Source organism: Eptatretus burgeri, chromosome 6 (assembly GCF_056783735.1).
Source record: "Eptatretus burgeri isolate ZD-2024b chromosome 6, Ebu_testis_v1, whole genome shotgun sequence".
Classification (NCBI taxonomy): domain Eukaryota; kingdom Metazoa; phylum Chordata; class Myxini; order Myxiniformes; family Myxinidae; genus Eptatretus; species Eptatretus burgeri.
In genome coordinates this window covers 71,290,004-71,316,003 of record NC_140966.1, presented here as the reverse complement: position 1 = coordinate 71,316,003, position 26,000 = coordinate 71,290,004, and the positions used below count along the sequence as shown (strand labels likewise).

At 40.3% G+C, this 26,000-nt stretch overlaps 2 long non-coding RNA genes across 2 annotated transcripts in view; both read left to right on the top strand.

Annotated features, from left to right (window-relative positions):
- LOC147025025 (uncharacterized) overlaps nucleotides 1-26,000 on the top strand; it is a 181,386-nt gene that overhangs the window by 63,313 nt on the left and 92,073 nt on the right. The window lies entirely within an intron of this gene.
- Nucleotides 12,088-14,128, top strand: LOC147025026 (uncharacterized). The gene is made up of 3 exons (XR_015059317.1): nucleotides 12,088-13,343; nucleotides 13,646-13,703; nucleotides 13,957-14,128. It is a non-coding gene; the product is annotated as an uncharacterized LOC147025026 (long non-coding RNA).

Sequence of the window (26,000 nt, the reverse complement as noted above, 5' to 3'; positions counted from 1 at the left end):
AGCCAACACTTGATTACGTGTAATATAACACATGTAGAGCCCACACTTGTTGATTACATGTTATATTATAACACACGTAGAGCCAACACTTGTTGATAACATGTAATATCATAACACATGTAGAGCCCACACTTGTTGATTACATGTGATATTACAACACACGTAGAGCCCACACTTGTTGATTGCATGTGATATTATAACACATGCAGAGCCAACACTTGTTGATTACATGTAATATAACACATGTAGAGTCAACACTTGTTGATTACGTGTAATATAACATATGTAGAGCCAACACATGCTGAGTACATGTAATATAACACATGTGGAGCCCATACTTGTTGATTACATGTAATATTATAACACCCGTAGAGCCCACACTTGTTGATTACATGTGATATTATAACACATGTAGAGCCAACACTTGTTGATTACATGTAATATTATAATACATGTAGAGCCCACACTTGTTGATTAAATGTGATATTATAACACATGTAGAGCCCACACTTGTTGATTACATCTATTGTTATAACACATGCAGAGTCAACACTTGTTGATTACATGTAATATAACATATGTAGAGCCAACACTTGTTGATTACATGTAATATTATATCACACCTTGAGCCCACACTTGTTGATTACATGTAATATTGTAACACATGTAGAGCCAACACTTGTTGATTACATGTAATATAACACATGTAGAGCCAACACTTGTTGATTACGTGTAATATAACATATGTAGAGCCAACACATGCTGAGTACATGTAATATAACACATGTGGAGCCCATACTTGTTGATTACATGTAATATTATAACACCCGTAGAGCCCACACTTGTTGAATACATGTGATATTATAACACATGTAGAGCCAACACTTGTTGATTACATGTAATATTATAACACATGTAGAGCCCACACTTGTTGATTAAATGTGATATTATAACACATGTAGAGCCCACACTTGTTGATTACATCTAATGTTATAACACATGTAGAGCCAACACTTGTTGATTACGTGTAATATAACATATGTAGAGCCAACACTTGTTGATTACATGTAATATTATATCACACCTTGAGCCCACACTTGTTGATTACATGAAATATTGTAACACATGTAGAGCCAACACTTCTTAATTACATGTAATATAACACATGTAGAGCCAACACTTGTTGATTACGTGTAATATAACATATGTAGAGCCAACACTTGTTGATTACATGTGATATTATAACACATGCAGAGTCAACACTTGTTGATTACATGTAATATTATAACACATGTAGAGCCAACACTTGTTGATTACGTGTAATATAACATATGTAGAGCCAACAATTGTTGATTACATGTAATATTATATCACACCTTGAGCCCACACTTGTTGATTACATGTAATATTGTAACACATGTAGAGCCCACACTTGTTGATTACATGTACTGTAACACATGTAGAGTCCACACTTGTTCATTACATGTAATATTAGACCACATGTAGCCCACACTTGTTGATTGCATGTAATATATCACATACCGGGTCCACACTTGTTGATTACATGTAATATTATAACACATGTAGAGCCCACACTTGTTGATTACATGTAATATTATAACACATGAAGAGCCCACACTTGTTCATTACATGTGATATAACACATGTAGAGCCAACACTTGTTCATTACATGTGATATTATAACACATGTAGAGCCCATATTTGTTGATTACATGTGATATAACATGTAGAGCCCACACTTGATGAAAAGTAATATTATAACACACGTAGAGGCCACACTTGTTGATTACAGGTGATATTATAACACATGTAGAGTCCACACTTGTTCATTACATGTGATTATAACACATGTAGAGCCCATATTTGTTGATTACATGTGATATAACTTGTAGAGCCCACACTTGTTGATTAAATGTAATATTTTAACACACGTAGAGCCCACACTTGTTGATTAAATGTAATATTATAACACACGTTGAACCCACACTTGTTGATAACAGGTGATATTATCACATACGAAGAGCCCACACTTGTTGATTACATGCGATATTAAAACACATGCGGAGCCCATACTTGTTGATTACATGTAATATTATAACACATGTAGAGCCCACACTTGTTCATTACATGTGATATTATAACACATGTAGAGGCCATACTTGTTGATTACATGTGATATTACAACACACGTGGAGCCCACATGTGTTGATTACATGTAATATTATAACACACGTAGAGCCCACACTTGTTGATTACATGTGATATTATAACACACGTTGAGCCCACACTTGTTGATTAAATGTAATAATATAACACACGTAGAGCCCACACTTGTTGATTGCATGTAATATTATAACACATGTAGAGCCCATACTTGTTGATAACATGTAATATTATAACACATGTAGAGCCCATACTTGTTGATTACATGTAATACGAAAACACATGTAGAGCCCATTTTGTTGATTACATGTGATATTATAACACACGGAGAGCCCACACTTGTTGATTAAATGTAATAATATAACACACGTAGAGCCCACACTTGTTGATTACATGTAATACTATAACACATGTCGAGCCCATACTTGATAACATGTAATATAACACATGTGGAGCCCATACTTGTTGATTACATGTGATATTATAACACATGTAGAGCCCACACTTGTTGATTACATGTATTATTATAACACATGTAAGGCCATACTTGTTGATTACATGTGATATTATAACACATGTGGAGCCCACACTTGTTGATTACATGTGATATTATAACACATGTTGAGCCCACACTTGTTGATTACATGTAATATTATAACACATGTAGAGCCCATACTTGTTGATTACATGTAATATTATAATTTATAACATATCTAAAGCCCATACTTGTTGATTACATGTAATATTATAACACATGTCGAGCCCATACTTGTTGATTTACATGTGATATTATTACACATGTGTAGCCCATACTTGTTGATTACACTTAATATAACATGTCGAGCCCACACTTGTCGATTACATGTAATATTATAACATATGTAGAGCCCATACTTTTTGATTGCATGTGATATAATAACACATGTTGAGTCCACACTTCTTGATTGCATGTGAAATTATAACACATGTAGAGTCCACACTTGATTACATGTAATATAACACTTGGAGATGCAACACTTGATGACATGTAATATTATAACATATGTAGAGCCCATACTTTTTGATTGCATGGGATATTATAACACATGTTGAGTCCACACTTCTTGATTGCATGTGATATTATGACACATGTAGAGTCCACACTTGATTACATGTAATATAACACATGGAGAGCCAACACTTGTTGATTACATGTAATATTAGAACACATGTCGAGCCAACACTTGTTGATTACATATAATATTATAATATATGTAGAGTCCACACTTGTTGATTACATGTAATATTATAACACACATAGAGCCCACACTTGTTGATTGCATGTAATATTATAACATATGTGGAGTCCACACTTGTTGAGTACATGTAATATTATAACACGAGCCGAAACCCCGTCACAGACGGATTCCGTTCATTCAACCACCCTCACCTGCTCACGCACACTCGAGGGACATGGACTGGACAGGGCGTGCTTGCCCCCGCCGACTTATCCCCCGCCCCTGCCCCATTCCCCCCCCGCCTTCAATTTGTTTACCCCTGCCCAAAAATTTAAATCCTCCGGCCCCACCCCTGCCTCTTCACTCCTCGCCCCCCGTTTCTTGATGCCCCGCCCCACTTGCCCCCGGGCCCCACCCCCTGTCCAGCTCCTCACACTCAACCCCGCCTAATTCACCCCAGCCCCCGCCCACTCATCCCCCGCCCCATTCACCCCCCCGTCTCCTGCTTTCAATTTGCTTACCCATGCCCAAAAATTTGCTTACCTTCCCCCCGCCTCTTCACTCCCTGCCCCGTCTCTTCATCCCCCGCCCCGCCTCTTCACTTCCTGCCCCCGTCTCTTCATCCCTGCCCCCGTCTCTTCATCCCCCGCCCCACCTCTTCACTCCCTGCCCCCGTATCTTCATCCCCCGCCCCGCCTCTTCACTCCCTGCCCCCGTCTCTTCAACCCTGCCCCCGCCTCTTCACTCCCTGCCCCGTCTCTTCATCCCTGCCCCGTCTCTTCATCCCCCACCCCACCTCTTCACTCCCTGCCCCCGTATATTCATCGCCCGCCCCACCTCTTCAATCACTGCCCACATATATTCTTCCCCCACCCCCGCCTCTTCACTCACTGCCCCCGTCTCTTCATCCCCCGCCCCATCTCTTCACTCCCTGCCCCCGTCTCTTCTTCCCCCGCCCCACCTCTTCACTCCCTGCCCACATATATTCTTCCCCCACCCCGCCTCTTCACTCACTGCCCCCGTCTCTTCATCCCCCGCCCCTGCCTCTTCACTCCCTGCCCCCGTCTCTTCATCCCCCGCCCCGCCTCTTCACTCCCTGCTCCCCGTCTCTTCATCCCCCGCCCCGCCTCTTCACTCCCTGCCCCTGTCTCTTCATCCCCGCCCCCGCCTCTTCACTCCTTGCCCCCGTCTCTTCATCCCCAGCCCCCGCCTCTTCACTCCCTGCCCCCGTCTCTTCATCCCCCGCCCCTGTCTCTTCATCCCCCACCCCTGCCTCTTCACTCCCTACCCCCGTCTCTTCAACCCCTGCCCCACCTCTTTACTCCCTGCCCCCGTGTATTCATCCCCCGCCCCCGCCTCTTCACTCACTGCCCCGTCTCTTCATCCCCCGCCCCATCTCTTCACTCCCTGCCCCCGTCTCTTCATCCCTGCCCCCGTCTCTTCACCCCCGCCCCACCTCTTCACTCCCTGCCCCGTATATTCATCGCCCGCCCCCGCATCTTCAATCACTGCCCCGTCTCTTCATCCCCCGCCCCCCATCTCTTCACTCCCTGCCCCCGTCTCTTCTTCCCCGCCCCACCTCTTCACTCCCTGCCCACATATATTCTTCCCCCACCCCCGCCTCTTCACTCACTGCCCCCGTCTCTTCATCCCCCGCCCCTGCCTCTTCACTCCCTGCCCCCGTCTCTTCATCCCCCGCCCCGCCTCTTCACTCCCTGCCCCCGTCTCTTCATCCCCCGCCCCCGCCTCTTCACTCCCTGCCCCCGTCTCTTCATCCCCGCCCCGCCTCTTCACTCCTTGCCCCGTCTCTTCATCCCCAGCCCCCGCCTCTTCACTCCTTGCCCCCGTCTCTTCATCCCCAGCCCCTGCCTCTTCACTCCCTGCCCCCGTCTCTTCAACCCCCGCCCCACCTCTTTACTCCCTGCCCCCGTGTATTCATCCCCCGCCCCCGCCTCTTCACTCACTGCCCCCGTCTCTTCATCCCCCGCCCCCATCTCTTCACTCCCTGCCCTCGTCTCTTCATCCCCCGCCCCACCTCTTCACTCCCTGCCCCCGTATATTCATCCCCCACCCCCGCCTCTTCACTCACTGCCCCCGTCTCTTCATCCCCCGCCCCTGCCTCTTCACTCTCTGCCCCGTCTCTTCATCCCCCCCTCCCGCCTCTTCACTCCCTGCCCCCCGGCTCTTCATCCCCCGCCCCTGCCTCTTCTATCCCTGCCCCGTCTCTTCATCCCCTGTCCCCGCCTCTTCACTCCCTGCCCCAGTCTCTTCATGCCCCACCCACGGCTCTTCACTTCCTGCCCCTGCCTCTTCACTCCTCGCCCCTGTCTCAATGAAAATTGTTTATTCTGCATCAAAGTTGAAGATTGACTATTGGCACTATGTGCGATGCACTCTTTTAGGTACGAAGCTTCTTTCAGTCCAGGTCACAGTGCCGAGAAAAACATGACGCGACCGCAAGGAGGAGCACAAAATGGTCCTTCAGTATTAATACATAGATATGTGGAGTCCACACTTGTTGATTACATGTAATATAACACATGTAGAGCCCACACTTGTTGATTGCATGTAATATTATAACACATGTAGAGCCCACCCTTGTTGATTAAATGTAATATTATAAAACACATAGAGCCCACACTTGTTGATTACATGTAATATTATAACATATGTGGAGTCCACACTTGTTGATTACATGTAATATTATAACATATGTGGAGTCCACACTTGTTGATTACATGTAATATTATAACATATGTAGAGTCCACACTTGTTGAGTACATGTAATATTATAACACAAGCCGAAACCCCGTCACAGACGGATTCCGTTCATTCAGCCACCCTCACCAGCTCACCCACACTCGAGGGACATGGACTGGACAGGGTGTGCTTTCCCCCGCCGACTTATCCACCGCCTCTGCCCCATTCCCCCCCGCCTTCAATTTGCTTACCCCTGCCCAAAAATTTAAATCCTCCGGCCCCACCCCCGCCTCTTCACTCCTCGCCCCACTTGCCCCCGGGCCCCACCCCCCTGTCCACCTTCTCACACTCAACGCCACCTAATTCACCCCAGCCCCTGCCCACTCATCCCCCGCCCCATTCCCCCCCCCGTCTCCTGCTTTCAATTTGCTTACTCACGCCCAAAGATTTGCTTACCTTGCCCCCACCTCTTCACTCCCTGCCCCCTTCTCTTCATCCCCGCCCTGGCCTCTTCACTCCCTGCCCCCGTCTCTTCATCCTCCGCCCCTGTCTCTTCATCCCCCACCCCTGCCTCTTCACTCCCTGCCCCCGTCTCTTCATCTCCCGCCCCACCTCTTCACTCCCTGCCCCGGCTCTTCATCCCCCGCCCCTGTCTCTTCATCCCCCACCCCTGCCTCTTCACTCCCTGCCCCCATCTCTTCATCCCCCGCCCACACCTCTTCACTCACTGCCCCCGTCTCTTCATCCCCCGCCCCACCTCTTCACTCGCTGCCCCCATATATTCATCCCCCACCCCCGCCTCTTCGCTCACTGACCCCGTCTCTTCATCCCCGCCCCTGCCTCTTCACTCCCTGCCCCGTCTCTTCATCCCCCGCCCCGCCTCTTCCCTCCCTGCCCCCGTCTCTTCATCCCCCGCCCCCACCTCTTCACTCACTGCCCCGTCTCTTCATCCCACGCCCCGCCTCTTCACTCCCTGCCCCCGTCTCTTCATCCCCCGCCCCTGCCTCATCATCCCCCACCCCTGCCTCTTCACTCCCTGCCCCCGTCTCTTCATCCCCCGCCCCACCTCTTCACTCCCTGCCCCGTCTCTTCATCCCCCGCCCCGCCTCTTCACTCACTGCCCCCGTCTCTTCATCCCCCGCCCCCATCTCTTCACTCCCGCCCCCGTCTCTTCATCCCCCGCCCCACCTCTTCACTCCCTGCCCCCGTATATTCATCCCCCACCCCGCCTCTTCACTCACTGCCCCCGTCTCTTCATCCCCCATCCCTACCTCTTCACTCCCTGCTCCCGTCTCTTCATCCCCGCCCCGCCTCTTCAATCTCTGCCCCCGTCTCTTCATCCCCCGCCCCGCCTCTTCACTCCCTGCCCCGTCTCTTCATCCCCTGCCCCTGCCTCTTCACTCACTGCCCCTGTCTCTTCATCCCCCGCCCCGCCTCTTCCATCCCTGCCCCCGTCTCTTCATCCCCCGCCCCCGCCTCTTCACTCCCTGCCCCCGTCTCTTCATCCCCGCCCCGCCTCTTCACTCCCTGCCCCTGTCTCTTCATCCCCCGCCCCTGTCTCATCATCCCCCACCCCCGCCTCTTCACTCCCTGCCCTCGTCTCTTCATCCCCCGCCCCACCTCTTCACTCCCTGCCCCCGTATATTCATCCCCCCCCCCCCCCCCTTCTCTCCCTGCCCCAGTCTCTTCTTCCCCCGCCCCCATCTCTTCACTCCCTTCCCCGTCTCTTCATCCCCCGCCCCCACCTCTTCACTCCCTGCCCTCGTCTCTTCATCCCCTGCCCCTGCCTCTTCACTCCCTGCCCCCGTCTCTTCATCCCCCATCCCCACCTCTTCACTCCCTGCCCCAGTCTCTTCTTCCCCCACCCACGGCTCTTCAATTCCTGCCCCCGCCTCTTCACTCCTCGCCCCTGTCCCAATGAAAATTGTTTATTCTGCTTCAAAGTTGAAGATTGACTATTGGCACTATGTGCGATGCACTCTTTTCGGTACGAAGTTTCTTTCAGTCCAGGTCACAGTGCCGAGAAAAACGTGACGCGAACGCAAGGAGGAGCACAAAATTGGTCCTTCAGTATTAATACATAGATATGTGGAGTCCACACTTATTGATTACATGTAATATAACACATGTAGAGCCCACACTTGTTGATTGCATGTGATATTATAACACATGTAGATCCAACACTTGTTCATTACATGTGATGTTATAACACATGTGGAGCCCACACTTGTTGATTAAAAGTAATATTATAACACACGTAGAGCCCACACTTGTTGATTACAGGTGATATTATAACAAAAGGTAGAGCCCACACTTGTTGATTACATGTGATATTATAACACATGTAGAGTCCACACTTGTTCATTACATGTGATTATAACACATGTAGAGCCCATACTTGTTGATTACATGTGATATTATAACATATGTAGAGCCCATATTTGTTGATTACATGTGATATAACATGTAGAGCCCACACTTGTTGATTACATGTGTTGTTATAAAACATGTAGAGCCCACACTTGTTGATTAAATGTAATATTTTAACACACGTTGAGCCCACACTTGTTGATAACAGGTGATATTATCACACACAAAGAGCCCACACTTGTTGATTACATGTAATATTATAACACACGTAGAGCCCACACTTGTAGATTACATGTAATATTATAACACATGCGGAGCCCATACTTGTTGATTACATGTAATATTATAACACATGTAGAGGCCATACTTGTTGATTACATGTGATATTATAACACACGTGGAGCCCACACCTGTTGATTACATGTATTATTATAACACACGAAGAGCCCACACTTGTTGATTACATGTAATATTATAACACACGTAGAGCCCACTCTTGTTGATTACATGTAATATTATAACGCATGTAGAGCCCACACTTGTTGAGTACATGTAATATAACACATGTAGAGCCCACACTTGTTGATTACATGTAATGTTATTACACATGTAGAGCCCACACTTGTTGATTACATGTGATATTATAATATGTAGAGCCCACACTTGTTGATTACATGTGATATTGTAACACACGTAGAGCCCACACTTGTTGATTAAATGTAATAATATAACACACGTAGAGCCAACACTTCTTGATTACATGTGATATTATGACACACGTCGAGCCCACACTTGTTGATTAAATGTAATAATATAACACACGTAGAGCCTACACTTGTTGATTACATGTGATATTATAACACACGTAGAGCCCACACTTGTTGATTACATGTGATATTATAACATGTAGAGCCCACACTTGTTGATTACATGTGATATTGTAACACACGTAGAGCCCACACTTGTTGATTAAATGTAATAATATAACACACGTAGAGCCAACACTTGTTGATTACAGGTGATATTATAACAAAAGGTAGAGCCCACACTTGTTGATTACATGTGATATTATAACACATGTAGAGTCCACACTTGTTCATTACATGTGATTATAACACATGTAGAGCCCATACTTGTTGATTACATGTGATATTATAACATATGTAGAGCCCACACTTGTTGATTAAATGTAATAATATAACACACGTAGAGCCCACACTTGTTGATTAAATGTAATAATATAACACACGTAGAGCCCACACTTGTTGATTACATGTGATATTATAACACAGGTAGAGCCCACATTTGTTGATTAAATGTAATAATATAACACACGTGGAGCCAACACTTGTTGATTACATGTGATATTATAACACATGTAGAGCCCACATTTGTTGATTAAATGTAATAATATATCACTCGTAGAGCCCACACTTGTTGATTAAATGTTATAATATAACACACGTAGAGCCCACACTTGTTGATCAAATGTAATAATATAACACACGTAGAGCCCACACTTGTTGATTACATGTGATATTATAACACACATAGAGCCCACATTTGTTGATTAAATGTAATAATATAACACACGTAGAGCCAATACTTGTTGATTACATGTAATATAATAACACACGTAGAGCCCACACTTATTTATTGCATGTAATATAACACATGTAGAGTCCACACTTGTTGATTGCATGTAATAATATAACACACGTAGAGCCAACACTTCTTGATTACATGTGATATTATGACACACGTGGAGCCCACACTTGTTGATTACATGTGATATTATAACATGTAGAGCCCACACTTGTTGATTACATGTGATATTGTAACACACGAAGAGCCCACACTTGTTGATTAAATGTAATAATATAACACACATAGAGCCAACACTTCTTGATTACATGTGATATTATGACACATGTCGAGCCCACACTTGTTGATTAAATGTAATAATATAACACACGTAGAGCCCACACTTGTTGATTACATGTGATATTATAACACACGTAGAGCCCACACTTGTTGATTACATGTGATATTATAACATGTAGAGCCCACACTTGTTGATTACATGTGATATTGTAACACACGTAGAGCCCACACTTGTTGATTAAATGTAATAATATAACACACGAAGAGCCAACACTTCTTGATTAAATGTAATAATATAACACACGTAGAGCCAACACTTCTTGATTAAATGTTATAATATAACACACGTAGAGCCCACACTTGTTGATTAAATGTAATAATATAACACACGTAGAGCCCACACTTGTTGATTACATGTGATATTATAACACAGGTAGAGCCCACATTTGTTCATTAAATGTAATAATATAACACACGTGGAGCCAACACTTGTTGATTACATGTGATATTATAACACATGTAGAGCCCACATTTGTTGATTAAATGTAATAATATATCACTCGTAGAGCCCACACTTGTTGATTAAATGTTATAATAAAACACACATAGAGCCCACACTTGTTGATCAAATGTAATAATATAACACACGTAGAGCCCACACTTGTTGATTACATGTGATATTATAACACACATAGAGCCCACATTTGTTGATTAAATGTAATAATATAACACACGTAGAGCCAATACTTGTTGATTACATGTAATATAATAACACACGTAGAGCCCACACTTATTTATTGCATGTAATATAACACATGTAGAGTCCACACTTGTTGATTGCATGTAATAATATAACACACGTAGAGCCAACACTTCTTGATTACATGTGATATTATGACACACGTGGAGCCCACACTTGTTGATTACATGTGATATTATAACATGTAGAGCCCACACTTGTTGATTACATGTGATATTGTAACACACGTAGAGCCCACACTTGTTGATTAAATGTAATAATATAACACACGTAGAGCCAACACTTCTTGATTACATGTGATATTATGACACACGTCGAGCCCACACTTGTTGATTAAATGTAATAATATAACACACGTAGAGCCCACACTTGTTGATTACATGTGATATTATAACACACGTAGAGCCCACACTTGTTGATTACATGTGATATTATAACATGTAGAGCCCACACTTGTTGATTACATGTGATATTGTAACACACGTTGAGCCCACACTTGTTGATTAAATGTAATAATATAACACACGTAGAGCCAACACTTCTTGATTAAATGTAATAATATAACACACGTAGAGCCCACACTTCTTGATTAAATGTTATAATATAACACACGTAGAGCCCACACTTGTTGATTAAATGTAATAATATAACACACGTAGAGCCCACACTTGTTGATTACATGTGATATTATAACACAGGTAGAGCCCACATTTGTTGATTAAATGTAATAATATAACACACGTAGAGCCCACACTTGTTGATTAAATGTAATAATATAACACACGTAGAGCCAACACTTCTTGATTAAATGTAATAATATAACACACGTAGAGCCAACACTTCTTGATTAAATGTTATAATATAACACACGTAGAGCCCACACTTGTTGATCAAATGTAATAATATAACACACGTAGAGCCCACACTTGTTGATTACATGTGATATTATAACACACATAGAGCCCACATTTGTTGATTAAATGTAATAATATAACACACGTAGAGCCAATACTTGTTGATTACATGTAATATAATAACACACGTAGAGCCCACACTTATTTATTGCATGTAATATAACACATGTAGAGTCCACACTTGTTGATTGCATGTAATATTATAACACACGTAGAGTCCACACTTGTTGATTACATGTAATATTGTAACACATGTGAGTAGGGTGGATATACTGGTTCTGGCTCACTTTTCCCCATGTAAATGAATGGGAGATTTTCAGCGATTCCTATTTTTTTCCCTAAAAATAAACCCCCTTTTTATCCCAAGGTATATTTATTTGTCTCCTCTTTTAACCTGGAGGTTGAACCTCATTGAATTGAACACCTGGGGGTTGAACAGCTCACTCATTGAACCTACAAAGATTTGTTCATTCTCAAAATTCCTTCAATAGTTTAATTTTCTTTGCACAATAATCCCCATCTAAAATATTGACAAACAAAACATTTGAATCTTTATATTTTTTAAGATACCCCTTTTGTGCCCTTACGAAATGATAAACTTCTCTTAATGATCTCATCTGGCCACCGCCCGAGTTGCAAATCATTTTTGTGTATAAACCACGCCATAAAAAAAGTTTTCTTTCAAATGTTTTCAGTTCATGCCGTGAAAATGAGGAAGTGTTTTTTTGACACGGTCGTGCTGTGAAAAGAAAAACAGGAACTATTCTGTGAGACAAGGTCTCGTGTTTATATTTTATCTCGGAACACGAACTGAAAACATGTTTAATCAAAACCATTTTAGGGCATTTTCAGTATGTTTTGAAAATGATTCATATAATCGCCCAGTTATTTTCCAAGCTGCTCGCCTGAAGCGTCATTTCCTGTGGCCGCACCCAATGCTTAAACAATCTCCTCATCGTTGTTTTATAAGTGATTCGCCAGACAAAGTTTCTGCCAGACGGGATTTTCATTTTTACAACTCAGACATGAGCGATCTTTCTTCCGATGAACAAAACAGCTCAACACAAAGTTGGGAAGTTGGTTCCTCTTTGAACGATGAAGCAATTGATTTTAAATTAAATCGTGATAATTCTGATATATATTTTTTCCTGACAGGTCTTTGGAAGAAGTGGAGTTTACATATCACGATGAGGTGCATCAAATGAATGCTCTTATTGAAGAGGTCAATGATTTTAGAAGAGAATTGAAAAACATTTATAATGACTGGTACGAAGTCTTATCACGGCCTCTGATCTCGAATGAATTAAACCAATGGTGCGACACGTGTGTGTGTGTGTGTGTGTGTGTGTGTGTGTGTGTGTGTGTGTGTGTGTGTGTGTGTGTGTGTGTGTGTGTGTATATATATATATATATATATATATATATATATATATATATATATATATATATATATATGTGTCTATGTGTGAGTGTCTGTGTGTGTATATGTGTGTGTATGTGTGTGCGTGTGTGTGTGTGTCGCTTTCCCTGTCTGTTTGTATCTCTCTCTGTCTGTCTTTCTACCTACCTCTCTCTGTCTGTCTCCATCTATACCCTTGACTTATTTTTTTTTTCAGCACTATCACACAACATCAGCTGTTGAAGCAATCTTGTACAACACATGATTTTCCTGAGGTAAATGTTTCTGAATTATTAATATCACTCTCTCTTTAGAATGTCGTCTTATGTTGGTTGCATCATTAGTTTGGACGCGTTTTGCCAGTACACTGGAATTCATTTTATTTGCCTTGAAAGGATGACAGGCTCCTGGTGTGTTAATTCAGTGGTCAACGAGGCTTGAACTTAGAACCAACACCAGGTTTACTCATATTACCATGTAATTATCTTTATAAAACCTAATTATTATCCACTTTTTGTTTCAAAACAGAATATGGTGTCTGAGTTTCGAAATCACAAGACATCTGAAGAAGATTGCTGGGAAAGATTATACATTCTCGCAAATGAATATTTAATATTTTCAATATTAATAAATTATATTTGTTTTGTTTACAATTACTTGATTTTGAATTTCAAGAAGAGGATCAAGACATGAAGGAGAGGGAGGGGTTGGGGGGTGGGGGGGTAGGTGCGCTCCTCCAATGACCCATCACCCCCTCATCCCATCCCTCCCCTCCCCATGTGTGTGTGTGGGGAAGGGTGGGGGTGGGATGAGGGAGGTGGTGGGTCAAAGGTGGGCGCGCACAGGGGGGATGAGGGGGGTGGGGCTTTGTGGGAGGGGCTTGTGTGTGCGGGGCTTGTGTGGGTGGGGCTTATGTGGGTGGGGCTTGTGTGGATGCGCCTTGCGTGGGCGGGGCTTCGGTGGGAGGGGTTTATGTGGGCAGAGCTTGTGTGGGAGGGGTTTATGTGGACAGGGTTTATGTGTGTGGAGTTTTTGTGTGAAGCTTGTGTGGGCAGGGCTTATGTGGGCACGGTTTATGTGGGCGGGGCTTCGGTGGGGCTTATGTGGGTGGGGTGAATGTGGATGAGGTTTGTGTGGATAAATGGATGGGTGGATGGGTGGATGAGTGGAGCTTGTGTGGATGGGTGGATAATTTTTTAATTAAATAAACATGTTGTGTGTGGGGAACTAATTAACTAATCACTAATTATGTGAATATGATGAATATGGGTGGAGCTTGTGAGGGGTTTGTGTGTGTGGAGCTTGTGTGGAGCTTGTGAGGGGTTTGTGTGGGGTGGGGTTTATGTGGGCAGGGTTTGTGTGGGGTTTGTGTGGGGTGGGGTTTATGTGTGTGTGGGGGTTTGTGTGGGGTTTATGTGGGTGGGTTTTGTGTGGGTGGAGTTTAAAAGGGGCGGAGTCAAAAAAATTCAATTTATCTTTGTCTTTTGTAATTGCTGTGAATAAAATGAACCTAAAATCTCTTCCCCTTCCAAATCATATATTTTATAAGTCCAAGGAACCGTATCTATGACATCAACAATTTTAAAAAGCTCGTTTGTCCATCTTTTAATATAACCCTTTTCAAAATGAGATTTCCACCTATATATTCTTACGATATCACCAACTTTGAACTTAGGTTTTCTGACATTAATCTCTTTTTCATATTTTAATTTTGTAAATGTTTCTGATGGTTTCATATTTGTTGACGTGTGAATCGTGTCATTATACTTATCCACAATATCCTGAATAAAAGATGACCATTGTTGTAAACCGAGTTGTGTGAATTTTTTATATAGTCTCTCTTTTAAGGTACGATTAAAACGTTCAACAACAACTGCCTTCCCTTCATTAAAGGTACTGTATAATGTAATACTGTTATTTTTTAGAAAATTCATAAATGTCTTGTTATAAAACTCTCTACCCTCATCAGTCCACAATTTTTTAGGTTTCTCTTACTTTTATTAAATATTTGTTGAAAGGCTAACATAAGAGTATTACCTGTTTTGTTTTTTAATGGTACAATCCATGCGTATCTACTCCTCAAATCAATAACGGTTAAAGCATACTTGTACCCCTTATCATTATTGAGTTCAATTTCTCATCTCAAGTCTGAACTCTCAAACCCCTCTCTCCCTCCTCAAAATCCTGGTGGCGTTTAATCAAATCTGTTTCTGGTGTATGTTCCCCCTCCATCCCCTCCCTTACCTCAAATGGCCGCACTGCTGATTCCACACGTGATAAAGCTGAATGTCTAAACTCGGTGTTTGCAGCTAAATCTTGTGTCCTAAACCCATCACTATCTCTACCCACTTTACCCAGTCGCACCCAACTGTCCCTGGACTCTGTATCCTTTTCTCCTGACAAGGTGGAGAGCTTGCTTTCAAACCTCGAGTCAGATTCTGCAACCGGTCCAGACGGCATCAGCCCACGTGTCCTCAAAGCCTGCTCTTCTGCTCTTGCTCACCCTCTCTCTGTTCTATTCACCCTCTCATTTGCCCAAGGTCATCTGCCATCTGCTTGGAAATCTGCTAACATCACTGCCCTGCATAAAAAGGTCCAAAAACAGATCCCTATAACTACAGACCAATCAGCCTTCTCCCAATCATCAGCAAGGTGATGGAATCCATCATCGCTTCAGATATGAAATCCTTCCTCTTCTCCAATGGCTTGATTTCCAATCATCAATTTGGTTTCAGACCAGGTCACTCTACCCTGGATATGCTGCTTCTGCTCTCCCATCAATGGATGGAGGTCCTCAATGCCAGACAGGAAATCCGAGCCGTATCCCTGGACATATCACGTGCTTTTGACACAGTCTGGCACCCTGCCCTACTCACCAAACTCTCTTCCCATGGTATTCAAGGCCATCTCCACTCATGGCTCGCAGACTTCCTCTCCTGTCGCAGTCAACGTGTGGCCCTAAATGGAGTTCTTTCATCCCCTCTTCCTGTGCAGGCTGGAGTTCCTCAAGGTAGCGTTCTGGGCCCTGTTCTTTTTCTGGTTTTCATCAATGATCTCTCGGACTCTCTGGAAAATCCTCTATTTCTCTTTGCCGACGACTCCACCCTCTGCCGTACCATCTGTCATCCCTCAGACCGGCAAGCAGCAGCTTCTTCGCTCACTGCAGATCTGGATAAAATCACAAACTGGTCCAACACGTGGAACATGTCTTTCAATCCAGACAAATCTCACACTCTCACTATGTCTCTTCGAAAGGACCGTTTACAAAACCCCCCATCCACTTTCTCAACAATCCTCTGGAAGAAGTCTTTTCTTTCAAGCTTCTAGGTCTCACTATCTGCCATGACCTTTCCTGGGAAAGTCACATTTCCAACCTCGCCTCAAAAGCCAGTCGCCGACTGGGAATCCTCCGTCGTGCTAAGTCCTTCCTCGGCCCTCTTGAGCTCCTGACCACTTACAAAGCTTTTGTCCGTAGCCTGATGGAGTACTGCTCTCCTCTCTGGGGTGGTGCTCCTGCCTCCCACCTTTCTCGGCTTCACGCTGTCGAAACCAGGGCATTTAAGATCATCGGCCTCTCCCGCAATGAAGCTGAGTCTTTGGGCCTCTCACTCAATCACCGCAGGTTGGTCGGTGGTCTTTCTGTCTTCTACCGACTCCTCTCCAGCCTTGCCCCCCCTGCTCTCTCTGCGATTTGTCCCCACCACATTTCCACAGGGTGCTCAAGGTCCGCCAACAACCCCTTTCTGGTAAAACTACCAAAATCACGAATCACTGCTCATCTTCACTCTTTCATTCCTCTTTTTTCCCGCCTTTGGAATAAACTTCCTCACTCTATTAATTCCCATTCTTCCCTCCAGGCTTTCAAAACAGCTGTTCACCACCACCTCTTATCTTCCCCCATCCAAATCCTTGATCTTTTCTACCCCCGATAATCCACCCAAGCCCACTTCCTTCATTTCTCCTACTTTCCTTCCTGAAAGTCCCTGAAATGTCCATCTTCTCTTCGTCATGTTCCCCGTCCCATCCCCATCCCTCTCCCTTCCACAGTTCACCTAATGTGTCTGTTCCCCACTGTTTTGTCCCATCCACTCCCGCCCCTCTTGTCTCATGCCTCCTTGCTTTGAGTTGTGTGTTAGCTCTCATACGAGCCTCGACCAAGGTATACAATCAAATCAGCAGACCAGATATAATCTACTTCCTTGGAATAAACTTTCCTTCTCTGAAACTTTGTGAATATTGGTTTATGTAATTCATCAGCTAATTGCTCTTCAGTCTTAATGACATCATTAGAGCCTATAAGTGTTTTGAATTTCCAAGTCCAAGTTTCAATTTAGCACTGATCATCTTCTTCACGATGAACCGATCAACTTTTTCTCTCAAGGTTGGATTTTGTATCAGAGACAAATTATACAACATTTCTCTATCGGCTTCATGCTTTTCTTCCAACGTTGTGGTATTCCCATAATCAATATCGTGTCTCATGCACACTTCATCAACTCTATTGATAGGCTTAGTCCAGGATTTAGGATTGTCTGCCTCATCTAATCTTTTATCTAAGTTTGTGCCTGGACCACAGAAAGAATACCCTGGAAGATGTAATTCTCCTGGTATTTCAGTAGTTGTAAATTTACTTCCTGATAAAAACTTTTGTATATCTCCTCCTCGTTTGTGTTTGGAGATAAATTGATTTTTTTTTGAACCACACACCGAACATATACCTTTTTGTATAACCCTGTTATTTTTACTTTTAATATATGAAATATTTTTAGTATTAATTTTCTTTTTACATTTGAGACAATAACTCATTTATTTATGTGAAAAATTCCTGCAGAGTGCAAAAACCTTTTTAGTTTCCAACATGCACATTTGAATCTTAATTTTTAAAACATAAAGAATCCTTAGAAATGCCTTCACTCTCTCCTCCATTTATTTAAGAAAAAAAATAAAAATGAAAAACTTGAATTAAAATAAATATCTTGTCGATGTCAATATTCTTGTCGAAAGTATTGCAAATAGACTTGTCAATTCTTTGTTTTCCTCCTCGGTGGGTTGAGTTATTTTCTGTAATACCACCAATCTTTTTTTAATCTCACTGGTTTCCATATTTTGATATTTATTTTGTCTTGCTCTTTCCTCCCTCTCCTTCTCTCTCTCCTCCCTCTCCTTCTCTCTCTTCTCCCTCTCCTCCCTCTCTCTCTTCTCCCTCTACTCCCTCTCTCTCTTCTCTCTTTCCTCCCTCTCTCTCTTCTCTCTCTTCTCCCTCTCCTCCTTCTCTCTCTTCTCCTTTTCGTCCTTCTCTTTCTTCTCCCTCTCCTCCTTCTTTCTCTTCTCCTTTTCCTCCTCTTCCCTCTCTTCTTCAACTCCTTCCTTATCCCTTATTATCCTAGAATCGCTTACACCCCATAGAATATCATACATATATTCATCAGGATTTCTTGTTCTTCCTGTATCCAAAATAATTTTTTTTACAACAGGAAACCAATAAAATTTCTTTTGAATTTCTAAAAGAGACAATTTCTAAAAAATTTCACCTTTTCTTAACTTTATAATTTTTTCATTATTTAACATTTTCATTAAATCTAAAGTTGTCGGTTTATCAACATCAGCATAATACCAATCTTTTATTGAAAATACCTCATTCTTATGTTGTAGAACATATTTATTAAAATACCGAATACCCTTTTCTTGAAGGTATGCTTGGACACAGAAATGATAATTTTCTTGAAGCCTTCTTGCTGTCATTTATGTATTAGAAATATATGTTAGAATAATATTATGGCACGAAACACCTCCCCATCTTCCCATAGTTAAATAATTTTGTATTTCTTTACTTATTATATATAATCCTGTTTTTTCTGTTTTCATGAGATAAACAAGGGCAAAACCATTATTATATTTACCCTTATTAAAGTCTTTTATTTGTTGTTTACAAATCGTGGCCCCACAAAACTCATTCTCGATATCAAGTGGATAATATTCTTCCTTACGAGACTGATTTAATTGTTCCAGGTCTTCGAGGTTAATTTTAAATGACCAATTATACCCTAAATCATTCATATCATACCCCCATTGTTCTATTCTCATACAAACAATACGCCCTTCTTTATAAAAAATTATTTTAATTCGAACTGTGAATTCTGTATGACCTAGAGATAATATCAACACTTCTGTATCTTTGGAATACACGGCCGTTTTATTTAAGGATATATATATTGTGATAAATCGCTTAATCTCACCAAGTCATTCGCGTCAGTTGGGCTTGGATAATTTTTTAATTTATAAGCATTTTTCATGTTAATATTTTTGGTTATAATATATTTATGTCGTTCAGCCTGTGCCTTTGTGTAATAATTTGATAAATCAATATCCAGTTCTTGAGATACACCAAAGATAGAACCATCTTTACCAACATAAGTCATTTATATGAGATTAAAAATAATATCATAAATTTTTTTTATTTTTGTTGAGTTGAAATAACACATATAGACATAATTGACCACAACACTTGGAATTTAATTCTTGGACTTGAAATGTTTGATAAACACCATTCTGTAAAAATTTTATGACTTCAACAGGTGGTGGAAGACCAAAACTATCAAAATAATATTTGTCTTGACTATTAAAAATACAAACCCAATGAGAACCGTTCCCATTATTATCTTCTAAGTTCATAATAATATTCTTTGTATGTTTCGGCACATTTGTTAATTCATCTCTCATACAAATAACCACATTCTTCTTCTTCTTCTTCTTCTTCTTTCGGCTGCTAAATGTTAGGGGTCGCCACAGCGGATCATCCATTATGATCCGCATAGTGATTTGGCACATGTTTTACGCCGGATGCCCTTCCTGACACAACCCTGGTCGCGTCTTATGACACAGGGATATGGTACACCTCTTTTAACCGGGGTATACACCAGCCCAGTATACTGGTACTCATTTCGCCGACCTCGGAAGGATGACAGGCTGAGTCAACCCCCTGGTGTATTAATTCAGTGGCTCAACGGGGCTTGAACTCAGGACCTCTTGGATCCCAAGCCGCTGCCCTAACCACTGCACCAACACCAGGCTCCATAACCTGGTGACCACATTATGACCACATACAAATAACCACATTATGAATTTTCAATTTCTTACATTATTTGACAAGTTGAAAATTTGATGTTGTATTCTTTCCAAATTCTTTCAACCACTCATCAATGCTCATTTATTTATTAGAAAGATATAATCCATTACCTCTTTTCATTAATTTTACACCTGCTTGTGCTATAGAAGAAAGCATATCTCCAACTAACAATCTCACTTTATCAGGCAGACCTTCAAGTTTTTCAGCAAAATCTACAATTACACCACTTCCACTAATTTGTTTCTCCAACTCTTTGTTATGTCTTTCCAATTCTTTTTGAGCCTGGAGTTGAGCCTTCCTTTCATTGGCAGTTTTCACCACTGTTGAAATACCACCAGTCAATGCTCCAACCGCACTTAAACCAGCAAATAAAGGAATTAGAAATGGGAGAAATCCTCCACTCGTCTCTCTTATTAAATATTTTTTCAACATTGGTTTTGTCATTTTAATTTTAAGTGAGCCAGTGTCATTCAAGATTTAACCTGTTCTCTTGTGAGCAAAACATCAATTCTTACTGCTCCTTTTCTCTGAATTGTATTAACGTTAATCGTACAAGGCTTTTGATTTTGAACACAAGATGATAGTTTATGAAGATTGATTTGATTAACATATACCCCAGTTGGTACTTTGCCACTCATTTATTTAACAAAAAATTATGTGAGACTAATCATCACACCATTATCTGTATTAATCTGCAATTCTGTTTCTTCCAAAAGCAAACAATATGTATCAACTTCTTCACTCTCTCCTCTTTCAATGTATAGGGAAGTATCCACTTGATTAGACTTTATAGTTTCCTTTTGAGCACTCAGGTCAAACGCATAGATTGTATACAAACTTTTAAATGCTGTCATATCCAAAATAGATTCTTTATTTCCATTACTTTCACACACCTTTTGGTAAGACTTGTATGCTTCAGCAAAATCATTTTTTTCCCAATTAATTTCCAATCTATCTCATGGATAAAATGTTCCATCTAGAGAAACGCGAAGTTGTTTCACCTTAGCATTATCACTCAATGCATTATTCTTATCAGTCGCAGTATCACCATCTGGCTTTTTAAAAATGATCCACATATATCGTGGCTTTCCTTCCAGAACACCCAAATTCCACGTGTAAGTAGTTTGGTTGAGTTTAACGTGTTGACATCTTCCTTTGAGGTATGATACACTGAGTGGTTTCTTTGAGTTAAGTCTTCGATTCAACATCTCTTCTGTTTTAAGATTAGGAGAAAATTCACTGATATACCAACTCATCTCCTCAATTACAAATTTATTCTGATCACCAAAAGCATTACCAACACCAAAAAGCAATCGATTTTCATTATCATTCCTTTGTATCATTCCATTCCTAAAATCTAATTTTAAGACCATACAGAACTTTATCATGATCACAAAATCCAAATATACCTTTAAGAGGAACTGCCACAGTAAAACTATTTTCTGCTTTTGTATCATCATTATATGCTCCTTTCCTTTGAGTATATCCAGGGTCTGTGTTTGTTCCCGTTGACATATCAGGAATAAAACCTTCGACAGACCCCTTTCCCATTCTATCACTGAATGTATAGAGTGTAAATTTCATCATTTCAGATACAGCAGAGACATAATCAACCGCTTCAACTTCTTGTGTTCCAATATACAAACACACACTATCAAACATTTTCCAGAAGAAATCATTTACAAGTGTAGTGTTTGTGTTAGTTGCAGCCTTAGTGAATTTAAATTTACACAACAAGAAACTTTCGGATAGATTCAAATAGGTTTGTTGATTATTTATTTCAAAACTTTTTGTACCATTCGTATTCCAGTCTGTTCCAGCTATTGCATTTACCTTGAAGTAATCTTCTTTTTTAGTGGAGTTTGAGATAATAATAGTATCATCCAAATCATAGATACTATCAATTGCTTCCATACTTGTATTTATTTCGGAAAAAAGATGTTAAAACTTTTGAAACCCTGATCCAAGTATTTGAATTATTTTCTGTCGTTCTTGGGGGGACAACTGAGTTTTGCCTTTCTTAATTTCTTTTATTGCTTGTAATTTATGAGATTCCTTCTGGTATGGGCATCTTTTATGCTCTTTACAACACCTGCTACATTTCCCACAGCAGAAGCAGTTGAACCAATTAGATCTTTATGTTTAAGAATAGTTGAACCAATACCCATTAGAGTATCAATTATCCCATCTCCTCTAAATTGATGTCCAACACCCCTTTGTCTCTTAGGTTTATAGTATCCTCTACCAAGATACATACCTTCACCCTTGTAGTATGGGGAAAGGAACATCCCATCCCCTGTAATTATTTTATATTTTTCCCAACTCGTGTTTCCTCACAATAACCATCGTATTTATTTATTGGAAAACTTCACGTAGGTGAATTCTGATGGATATAACTTCTCCATTAAAAGAAATCACACGATTATCTTGGTCGGTTATCCTAAAATTTACTCTGTGTATGGTTTTTCCTGACACAGGGAGATAAACCAAATTTTTGGGTTCCATATTGAATTTATAACCAATTGGGGTTGAGTATGCACTGAATGAAAATATTGTATTTGTTTTTATTCCATCATTATAAGCACCATCAATCAAATCATAGTGAATTAATACCGAGTTTATTCCTGAGGATATTTGAATGACATTCACTGTAAAACGTCCCATTAGTTTGAATCTTTTTTGAGGAGAAACCCAATAACTCTCTAAATGAATTATCAATTGTGAAATCAACCTTGTAGTTATTTTTAACTTTAATCGTTGATTTTGAAGTATGTTTTTGAATGTCTATAACAATATTTTTTGGTTCATCACCCTGTTCTTTCATAAGACGAGCAATTTCGGAAGATATTTGAGAAATCTCATATGCTCCGGGTGAGACTGTTATCGTTTTGTATCCACTTCCGGGATTATAACTAAACTTGTCATTTTTATCTGTTATATTAAATAAGGTATTATAAGTTTCCATGGACAATAAAGATGCCTCATATTCTTTTGTTGGGTCAAGTTGTAGTGGGTATGGGAATGAAGATGTGTGGTCGCTTGTTGTGAAATTGAAACTAAGGATTGTGCTTCTCATCTTATTTAATATGAGATAAAATGTCTTTATATTGAGATTTATTAATTATTTTCATGTTCATCAACTAGTCTAAAATGGCTGATGCTTCATTAAAACAATTGTTATTTCCAGCCTTCTTAGTACCTAACAACAATAACAGTCTGTTAACTAATTGCGATGGATCATTTGGAAGAAAACTAACACCTGAACCAAGGATACTTAAAGCCTGAATAATGTGTTTCTCCTTCTCATTCTTCCTACTTTTACCAGAAAGAATAACCTTATAATTTAGAGTGTTCAGCAGATCAATATATACTCTATCATCATTATTTTCCATATCCAATGGTTTATCAATATACTTTGATTCATCCCTCACAGTTGAACCTTGTCTTCCATCTTTTGTGAGAAGAAACATTAATCTCGGAGTTAGTTTAACAGGGGGTTGAGCAGAACCCAAGAACCTTAATTCATCATTAAATATCAATACCTTTTCTTGAAGAAGATGAAATATTGCTGGTTGTTCTGTTGGAATGAGTCCTGCTTTGGTTTTTGAATCTGCTGAATATTCATTGTTTTGAAGAGCATTCACAATATAATCAGGGGGTCGATTAATCTCTTCCAGTTGTTGAAATAAACCTTCATCATCATATACCTTTAATTCTCCTAAATGCTCTAATTCTTCCTCCGTCATTTGATCAAAATCTTTTAACATTTGAAGTTTTTTAGGAGTATATTCTACCGTGGGAACTGTGGAAACATCTTTCATTTTTTCTTGGGAAGTTTTTAAAAGTGGTTTAAAAAATTTCTCTTGTTTTCTTTCAAATGCTTCTTCGCCCGTTAGTTTCTGTCTGCGTTTCTTCTTTATGTCTTCCTGCTGTTTTACAACTTTTGAAACCAACTCTTGATGTTCCTTAAATCTTCTTGCTCTTTCTTTTGCATCCATTTATTTATTGTAAAATATAATTTAATGAATTGTAAAGATCAACAGGGAAGTTTTCCTTTTCTTCATCATTCAAGTAGATGTGTTCAAATAAATCCTTTTCTTTAAATATTTCATCAAATTCTTTATTAACATTAATGCGAGTTGTAATTTCTTCTTCACTAATACTTGCATCTCAGCTTTTCATACGTTTGCGTTGAGTTTCTTCATCAACATCAAAACTGAATGATAAAATCTTCACTCCGCTCAGATATTTAATAATTTGTCTCGTTCCTTCTGGATTATTTTCTAATATCCCAGCACCACCAGATTTTAGTTTCCTTAACTCACTCTTACAATGTGAATATTTTGTTGTACCAAGAGAAACCTCCTCAAATATTTGACCTTCATTCCTCAATCGCATATGTTCCTCCACTGAAATATAGTGATAATCTTCACCTTTTACTTCTCCAGGTCTTATTGCTCTAGTTGTTGTTGATACAATGCGTATCACGGGGTGTTTTTCAAGTAAATTTACAATATTCTCATTTGTACTACACAAGAACCTTGATTTATGAAAGTTTTTTCCAGAAGCAGATTTACCCACAAGATTTACAATAATAGTTGTCATTTATATATGTAATTGTTTATAAAACAAAAAATATATCCCTTAATATCTCATCTTGTTTCACAACAATATATTTATATTTTTCAGTCGTGTGCTTCATGTAATCCTCAAATTTCTTTTTACTACATAATGTAGAACAATTATCTCTCCAAAAATTATTGATATCTATTGAATTTAACTTGAATAAAATAAAAGCATTAGCATTGTTTCTGATGGAACGACGAGGAAGTTGAAAGTACGATTGACTAAGATAAATACAATTACAAGAAGAATGTCTCCCTCTTGTGTAGTAGCTGTCCATTACCGTTTGGTTTCTCTCATTAACATAATCATCAAAGATAACGAGGTTCTTTTTTGATTTATCCAAATCTTGGGGAGACGGTATATCATCCGTATTATCACTGAGAATACAAGTTATAGGATTTGATTTCTTTTTACATCTCTGTGTATCACAAAATAGTTGAATTATATCTTCAATGTTATAATCATTTAGTTTTTTTTGACGTTTAAATAAACCGATTATATCTTCTTTTTGAAGACCAGCATTAAAACCTTGTGAGAGTAGTTGATACTCTGGTTTAAAACTCGACTTTGTGAAAATTATTGAATTATCATATTCTAAAAAGTTGGGAGTGAGGAGCATTTTTAAAAGTAAGCAGGTTTTTCCACATCCACTTGAACCAACTATGAGACATCTTAATGAATTTGGGAGATTTTTATGGTTGTTAAATTTTATCTTATTTTCCCAAATGGGAAAAAAAATCATTCATTTATATATTTGGAAAACAGGTTATTTAATTTATTATTGGCTTTTTTAGAAACTCTATATTTTATCCAAAGTTCA